The following is a 7,890-nucleotide window of genomic DNA, read 5'->3' as shown; positions in this document are numbered from 1 at the left end:
AGAACTACCAATTGGTGGAACAGCCAGGACTCATGTTTAAAGCATATGTCAGAGCTGCACACCTAGTATGTGGACACTATTTGGAAACTGAGCACAGGTTCACAGAATGAACACCCACAGGGTGGAGGTCCAATGCCCTAGCACCTCACCAGGGACAGTCTAGGGCTTATCCTAGTGGTCCTGTTATCTCAGGCAGTCACAACAATGGCTTAGCACAAAGAACTCAAAAGAATAAGACCTGGCCTTCATAAAGGCCTGAGAATTGTGCCCACATGCCTTGCTCTAGCCCAGTTCACTTGTGTTTGTTGTATTGTGGCACATAAAGGAGCAGCAGAAGCCTAAGAGGCAGCCAATAGTATGGTAGTGGGTCACATGGGCACTGAAGGCCACCTATCCCTCTGCTGTCCCCCTGATATCCAAGAGCCTGAGCTCAGTGGCTGTTGGAGCTCAATGGCATGGGGGCCCGAGACCATTTGGTATCCACTGGCTCAAGGGCAGCTGTGGAGTAACAGTGAGGCACAGGCCTACCTTCTTACCAGGCCTCACCTGAGAGGGATTGGGAATGCAGGTAAGCTGGGGTGCACAGAGCCTGTGTCCTACTATGGATGGGGTTGGTTGGGCTGCAACCAAGCACATAGAAATTCACACGTGTCATGAGACCATTAGTACTGATGGATTTAGGGATACTGTGTGCTATGACTCATTCTCTGCTTGCCACTCCATTTGGAAATGTCCTATTGGGAGCAGTACAGCTAAGGAGACATGTAATTCCAGTGTATTTCGAGTGTGATCTTCTAAGTGATCAACTGGCATTTTTTGGAAGGTTGCAGGGGTGTTTTCTATGTAGAAAGGTTGCTACAGCTGCTGCTCAAGGGCCCACTGGGCATGAAGGTTGCTGCCACATTAGAGGCAGAGTACCAGGTGTCTGTGCTACTTGTGAGATGGGTATTCCATTTTTTAAGTTATATGTCATTACCAAAAGCAAAATAAGGCAAAAATAGAAGCAAAACACAGAAAACCAAATGGCAGCCCAGAAGCCTAGGCCCACCTGGAGAATGCATGCATGCTTAGATATGGAATCCTGTGAACTCACCAGGGATTCACCAGGATGCAGAAGCCCTGGATGGCTTACCATCCCTGGAGCTAGAAACATGGCTCTTGTTAAATCAACTCTTCATTCTATGATATGTGATTTTTAATCCAAATGAAAGCCCATTAGTCACTGGCACATTCATCTCCCAATGTCTTCTCTCACCTCTGCCTTGGCTTACAAGAAGGTGGTCAAATTGGTTTGTCAGAAGAAAGAGAAATGAAGATTGCAGAGAATGGCAGGAAAATGCCAGGAACCATGGAGGACAAGCTGGTGTGGGGCTGAGGCCAGCAGAGGCAAGGCTCCAGAAGCAGATGCTACCAACAGGTGGAGGTTCCTGCACTCTAGAACCCAGATGAATCAGAAACAGTTCCAGAGAGGGGTGAAGCTAGGGCAGAGCCTCCAGGCCAGGATCCTCCCTCTCAAGCAGGGGCCCATAGCCTGTATCTCTTGAAAAACCCCACTTTGCTTCTGTATGGCAGGTTCAGGCAGGCTTAAGGCTCTACAGGTAAGACCATCATAGAGTGGAGCTGAAGCTGAAGGCCCCAGGACCTCCTGTGGGTGGCAATATTCAGAATGTCCCACTGGAGCAACAGGAAGACATAAGCTTCTCCTTACCCAGGAGAATGCTGGCTTTGTAGAATTTGGGCAGAGCTGCCCTGATATTGCTGTATGTGCTTAGGCACTGAACGGTTATGTGAGGGCCATTTTATTCATTTGTATCTGCCTTTAATTTCAGGGAAAACTTGGCTAAAAACAAAGGGTTATTAATGGAGAAAGGTACCATATACCTGTCCTTTCCTCTGTCCAATAGTGACTTGGGACTTGCCTGTGCTGGGGAAAAGTTGCATTGTACATCACAAGGTTCAGTCAGCAGCCACACTGATTTGTGAACACTTTTTGGACTAAAATGTCAACTCCATTGCATGATATTTGTTCATGATTTGGAAAGAGACCAAGATATATAAATTTTACTACTTGCAAAGCATAAACCATATGTTGGGGAAATATATAAAGCTATTTTATGCAGTATAGAAAGGATTAGAAATGGCACTGACTTTTGTTGTGAAGACTCAATTTGCAAGGTGTAACATAAGTAACACACAATCACTCCTGTGGAATTGGGGAAGTTCTGTTTCTTCCTCCCTCCCTCACTCATCTCTCCTCCAATACTTCAAAAATATGCACCACCAAAAGCTCAGAGCTGAGCAGACAGGTCCCTGCCATTATGTGGAAGATGTGCTGCTGAGATCGGGATTTCACAGGGAGAAAGCTTCTGCACATCATTCTCCTTGAGCCTCTTCATCTCTTCTCTGCTGCACTCTGACTTCAGAACCAGGCCTTTATGTCTGGCCTGCTTGCTCCTTCTCCGGCTCTGCTGCTCCTGCTCATGGCTTCTATCCCAATGTGCTGAGGGCCACGATTCTCTCCAGTCATGGTTCAAAATGGCCCTGAAATAATCACAACGTGACACTGAAATTACTGTAAGCATTGTGAGGTGGTATCATGGCATTCTGTAACTGGGCCCTCCATACTCAAGCCTATCTTAGAGCACAGAAGAAAGAGCAGAAACATGTTGTGACATCCAGGAGCCCAAAATGTGCATAGGGAACAGTAAACACATCCATGCAGAAAGCCAAGCGGTGTTCCCGGCTGTGCCCCATGATATTGGCCCAAATCTTTCAGATGTAACTTCTAGAAGGTGGTTAGGAGGAGCACAAGCATGCAAATAAGGGCTAACAGCCCCTGGGTGACCTTGCCCTGGCCTGGGAAGCTCCTGTGTCAGCAAAAATCAAACGAAGATGGATGGCTGACTCCTTTGGCCCTATATCATTAAACAACAGCATGTTCATAGAGAAAGATAAGCACAGTGGCCACATGTAGGAGTGGGGCTTGAGGTGTGTGACTTGTGGAGGGCTGGAGAAAAGCATCCATGACAGCTGGCATCTCTGAAATCCTGCCATGTGGGAAAGGAACAAGGTCAGTCACAGCCCAGCACTGCCCTTGCAGGCTGAGGGGGGAGTGGAGACAGGACGCACCTTCAGAGTGGTTGCAGAGGGCACCAATCTTTACATTCCAGTCAATATTATTCTAAGGTTTAGTCCTGGCCTTGTCATTCTCCCAAAGACAGTCACTGCATGTTGTAATGTCCACCTCTGTGAATTTATCTGCTCTGCTTTGAAATAAAACAAACTTTTCCCATTAGCTAAACAGTAGTAGCCAGTACCAAGGGGTCTAAGGGATCAGAGTCTCACCCAAGTCAAGAACCTTGCCACAATAGTCAGCACCCAGTGCCTACAGACACAAGATTAGGCTGCTACTTGCCAGAGGCAGGGGGTCAGGAAAGCCAAGTATACAAAGAGCCTTTGGGCTGGAGTTCTCCCTTTCTTCATTAGAAAGTTGTTGGGTCTCCATTTAAGAATGCATGCATCTTAGGGAAGTTAATTGAACTATCAGCAAAAAATTTAGAACTTTTCATAAACAGAATTGCTTTCAGCTTTGCACATAAACTCCCACAAAGCTCATCTCTGGGTCTTGCTGTCTCCACACTCCAGATGCACCTGGGGTCACTACTCAGACCATGGCTCTGTTCCCAGGGGGTGCTGTACTGAAGGTATCATCCCATCTTGGGCAACATGAGAGTGGGCTCATCACTGTCACACAGCTTTAGAAACAAGATCTCAAAATAGCCTGAGCTCATTAATGTGGGCTGCATAGACAGAGGTGCCTAGGAACAGGAAGCCCAGGATACTTCACCACCCTCTCCTCAGCTGCATAAAAAATAGGTACCTAGGAACACAAAGCCTAGAGTCCTGTACCACTCATCCTCAGGTGCTTCTATTTGCGCTGCTCTGTGTTCTTTAAGCCTCCTCATCATATCCTAGGTGGTTGCTGACATCCTCATCTCACTAAGGGGCATCTGAGTCTCATGTGATCAATGTTTTCATCAGGTCCTACAGGAAGAGGCTTCTAGAGCAGAGATCTGGATACAGGCAGGTTTGCCTTTGCTCTCTGAAACCATCTGTGCCATGAGGACTGCACTTCTGGAAAGGCAGACCTCACTCCTGTTCTGACACCTGGCCAAAGCACAGGCACAGGATTGCATGTGCTCGCACACCAGAAATCCTTCCTGGGACAGTCACCTGCCAGGCCTCCTCAGGCCCCCAATAAATGACAGGCCACTGAAGAAATGAAGCCATGGCCGTGGGTCTTGAAAGCCACGTATGTTTGTTGCATTTTGTTATTCAATTTGCTTATAAAGATACCAGGAGTGATTTTAAGTCTACCCTTCCCTGTTTTATACCCTTCAAAACCCCTGAGTTAAGCAAAACAATGAGAAATGTATAGGATCTGGATACAAACCTAGAGCCACGGATTATGGGAAATGGCTTACATAGAAGAAGGAATAGAAGCACATGCACTGGGAACACAGTTCTCCCAGGTGTCTCACTGGAAGTAGAAGGAGCCCCGGCTCAGCTTCCCAGGTGTCGCCACCCCATGCAGCTCATGGGCAACTGCACACAGGAGCGATTCCAATTTCCCACAACCCAAAGCTCAGAAAGCCTCATTTTCTATCTGAACTCAACTAAATGCACTGTAGATTATGGTTCTAATTTAGGTCACCTAGCCTGACTTCCTCACAAAGAGGAATGGAAAATCTTGGGTAATAATGGAGTCACCCAACTGTGCTCACTCCTGCTCAAATTCCTTTACACTAATTATGCACCTGGGTAATGCACACATAAGAAGGGAACTCCTTTTCACTTGAACAAATTAGTAAAATTCTGGATTCTTTGCAGTGATACCTAATTCTCCTTTTAAATAATCTTAAATATAGGACTGAGAGTTGGGACTGGGGTGGTGGCTCAGAGGTAGAGTGCTCACCTAGCATGTGCAAGGCCCTGAGTTCCATCCTCAGCACCACATAAATAAAACAAAAGTTTTTTGTCCAACTATGACTAAAAAAAAATAAAAATAAATTTTAAAAAATTTTAAAAAGAAAGTAAAGCAACAAGCACTGTATTGTACTACAGTTTAAAGAGATGCCCTTCAGCAGCAATTGACATTGAGGTATGACAAACTCACTGAGCTCCATCTGCTGGGGTTTGTGTTATATGCCAGCCTGAGTGTACTGACCATCCTAAGGAGAACAGGCATGGCCACAGGGAGCAGGTGGCCTGCTCTGCCTCAGTCTCTCATTTGGGATTTTGTGGTCACTACCTTCCAACTCTTCCCAGCCCCCCACTCTCTGCTGTGTCTTCCACATGGGATCATGTCTCCCTAAACCAGAAGTAGAACTGAACCATTTACAGAAGTTCATCAGCTGCAGGAGAGCAACACTCAGCATGGTTACCATGGGGCTGGTACAGCTGGGGAGTACTCCTGGTACCCAACACTTCACAGAGAGTCCTTCAGAAGATCACCCCAGACAGGCAGGCCCCTCTGTGATAGGTCTGGGAGAATATGTGCCTCTTTTCTGAGATCATTAATAAGAAGCCCAGTGTCTGGAGAAGCTCTGTGGTGCCTAGGCTTCTATTAGCAATGCTCTTTGTGCAGTTTGAAGTATTCTAGGCAAAAATATCATCCAGGGCCTAGCACACTCTTGGGAGACAAGAAGACATTTCAAGAACTTACCAAGCCAGTTTCCTCACCTTTAAAATGGGTGTAAGGATTTCTAATGAATAAGAACTAGGTAAATCAGCCATTAGATGTGAGGAAGTCAAGCAAGGGCACGATGCCTATAAAGAGCAGTTCCTGTCCTCTGTAGTCTCACCCCTGCAAACCCAAGACATGGGGACATAGCAACATCATTCTTCTATGGGCAGATATTGTCCAACTCCTGGGCCTTTGCACACATCAATCCTCCATTCAGGAGATTTAGGGAACTCCCACACTCCAGGCACCCTGTAGATGGCTCCAGTTCCCTCAGTGCTATGGGTTACAGCTGGTACTCAGGATTATACCTAATGCTGGGATCTCTCCTCATCTAAGAATGATTCAGAACTAAGCTTACTGTGAAAGGAGTACAAAAAGAGGCAATGATCTTTGTTAAAATGGTTTTGTGATTTAAAAATCCAGTCTTCAGTTTCTACTGAGCATCTACCAGAACAGCTTTTGAGATGGTGCTAGAAGCCCTCATTCCCTCTAGACTTCATTCTTAACACCCTAAGTGAGTTCCCACCATTAGAAATTACTTTCTTTCAGTTAAAGAATTGTCCCTATTAAAATGCAAAAATCTAAGTAGCCAAAACACTTGTCACCAATCAACACCTCTCCACCTGTCATCCCCAGGTCTCTGTTGTAGCTGATCTCAGCTCTTTTTAAGTCCAGGACCACTGCCTCCTGGAGGGCAGAAACTAGACACCTCCCTAGCCTCTTTCACTCAGATAAAATAGGTAGAAAAGATGTTTGGTCTGCAGTGTGCTGTAAATGGTTACCTAAAACATGAAAGAAAGTGATGAACACAGATAAAGGACCTAGTGTTGTAAATAGTGAAAGAAAGATCTAGAATGTGCTTCAATCATAGGTAGGATTAAGAAGGCTGGTGTGAAATTCTTTATGTTTATATATATCAATGCAGGCAACCTTCATCTTAGAGGGGTGTATGGGTGCCAGGGTCTGGTGCTCCCCTGGCTTTTTGGTCAGCTGGGCCAGGGGAGAACATCCTGAAGCCAGCTGAGAACAGAAAGAGGAACCCAGGAGAGAGTTCTGGGTGAAGCCTGGGGCCAAGGCTGTCAGGGAGAGTGGGCTGCAGGGCGAGACTGCTTTTCCAGGACAGGGCTGTTGGTGACATTAGTCAAGAACTGGCCTTCAGAGGCAGAGGTCTTAATCTCAGGACACCTTCACACCAGGGGCATGGGAAGGAGAAGCCAAGCCACAGCTACCCAGCATTGAGCTACAGGTGCTGGGGAAACACCTTCCTCCCACAACTGCCACTGGCAATGCCTTGGGAGCATGTCTCTCCATGGTCTTGGCTGCTGTCCCCTTCACCTAGCAGAAACAAAGCACTCATATTCACTGTTGCAGGTGTTGTCCAGGTCAGTGGCACTAAACCCCATTATCGCACTTCTTCACACAGTTCAAGACCCCTGAAGGGAATGTTAGCAGAAACAAACATCCCATTCTGCTTCTACCCCCGCAAAAATCCCATTCTGCTTCTACCCTTCATGTTAGTATTTCCCTTAAGTTGATAATTTTTTATGTATCCATCTTTCACCTCCTGGGTCTAATCTTTTAAAAAAAGAGGATGAGGGGGAGAAGGAGAGAAAGAAGAGAGATAAAAAGCTAAGTTTCAGGGGCTGGGGTTGTGGCTCAGTGGTACAGAGCTTGCTTAGCACATGTAAGGCCCTGGGTTCGATCCTCAGCACCACATAAAAAATAAATAAAGGTACTGTATTACAACTAAAAAATAAATATTTTTTAAAAACCAAGTTTCAGTTTGTGCAGGACAGAACAGTGTGGGTGTGGAGGCAGAAGGGTTTGCTTCCAGACCGGCAGGGTGCAGGCAGAGTAGGTATTGGCCCCTGAAGGCAAGCTTTCTGGAGAGGGGCAGTCCTCAGTGGTGCAGCCCCACCTGTGAGCCAGGATAGGAAGTCAGGCTGAGAAGTCCAGGCCCCTTGCTGAGCTTGTGCCCCAAGGACTGCAGTGTGAGAGGCCAGCAGGGAGGCAGGCACCTCCTGTTGACTTATGGAGTCTGAAGACCAAAGACAGGTCTTGTGCTGAGCCTCCAGGCCTCTGCCTGCACAGTGGTCTCCACCCAGAGCTGATGATAGAAACACAGGAGGGGTGTGAACACCAAG

General features: G+C 46.8%; 1 long non-coding RNA gene across 1 annotated transcript; it reads right to left on the bottom strand.

Annotated features, from left to right (window-relative positions):
• Positions 1–2,022: 2,022 nt before the first annotated feature.
• Positions 2,023–3,426, bottom strand: LOC124097317 (uncharacterized). Its single transcript, XR_006853172.2, has 2 exons — positions 3,130–3,426; positions 2,023–2,541 (listed from the first exon to the last, which is right to left on the bottom strand). It is a non-coding gene; the product is annotated as an uncharacterized LOC124097317 (long non-coding RNA).
• Positions 3,427–7,890: the final 4,464 nt, after the last annotated feature.

Source organism: Marmota monax, unplaced genomic scaffold, assembly GCF_021218885.2.
Source record: "Marmota monax isolate L192 unplaced genomic scaffold, Marmota_monax_Labrador192_F-V1.1 WCK01_AAM20220418_F8-fsc00716, whole genome shotgun sequence".
Taxonomy (NCBI): Eukaryota; Metazoa; Chordata; class Mammalia; order Rodentia; family Sciuridae; genus Marmota; species Marmota monax.
This window is presented reverse-complemented; position numbering and strand designations above follow the sequence as displayed.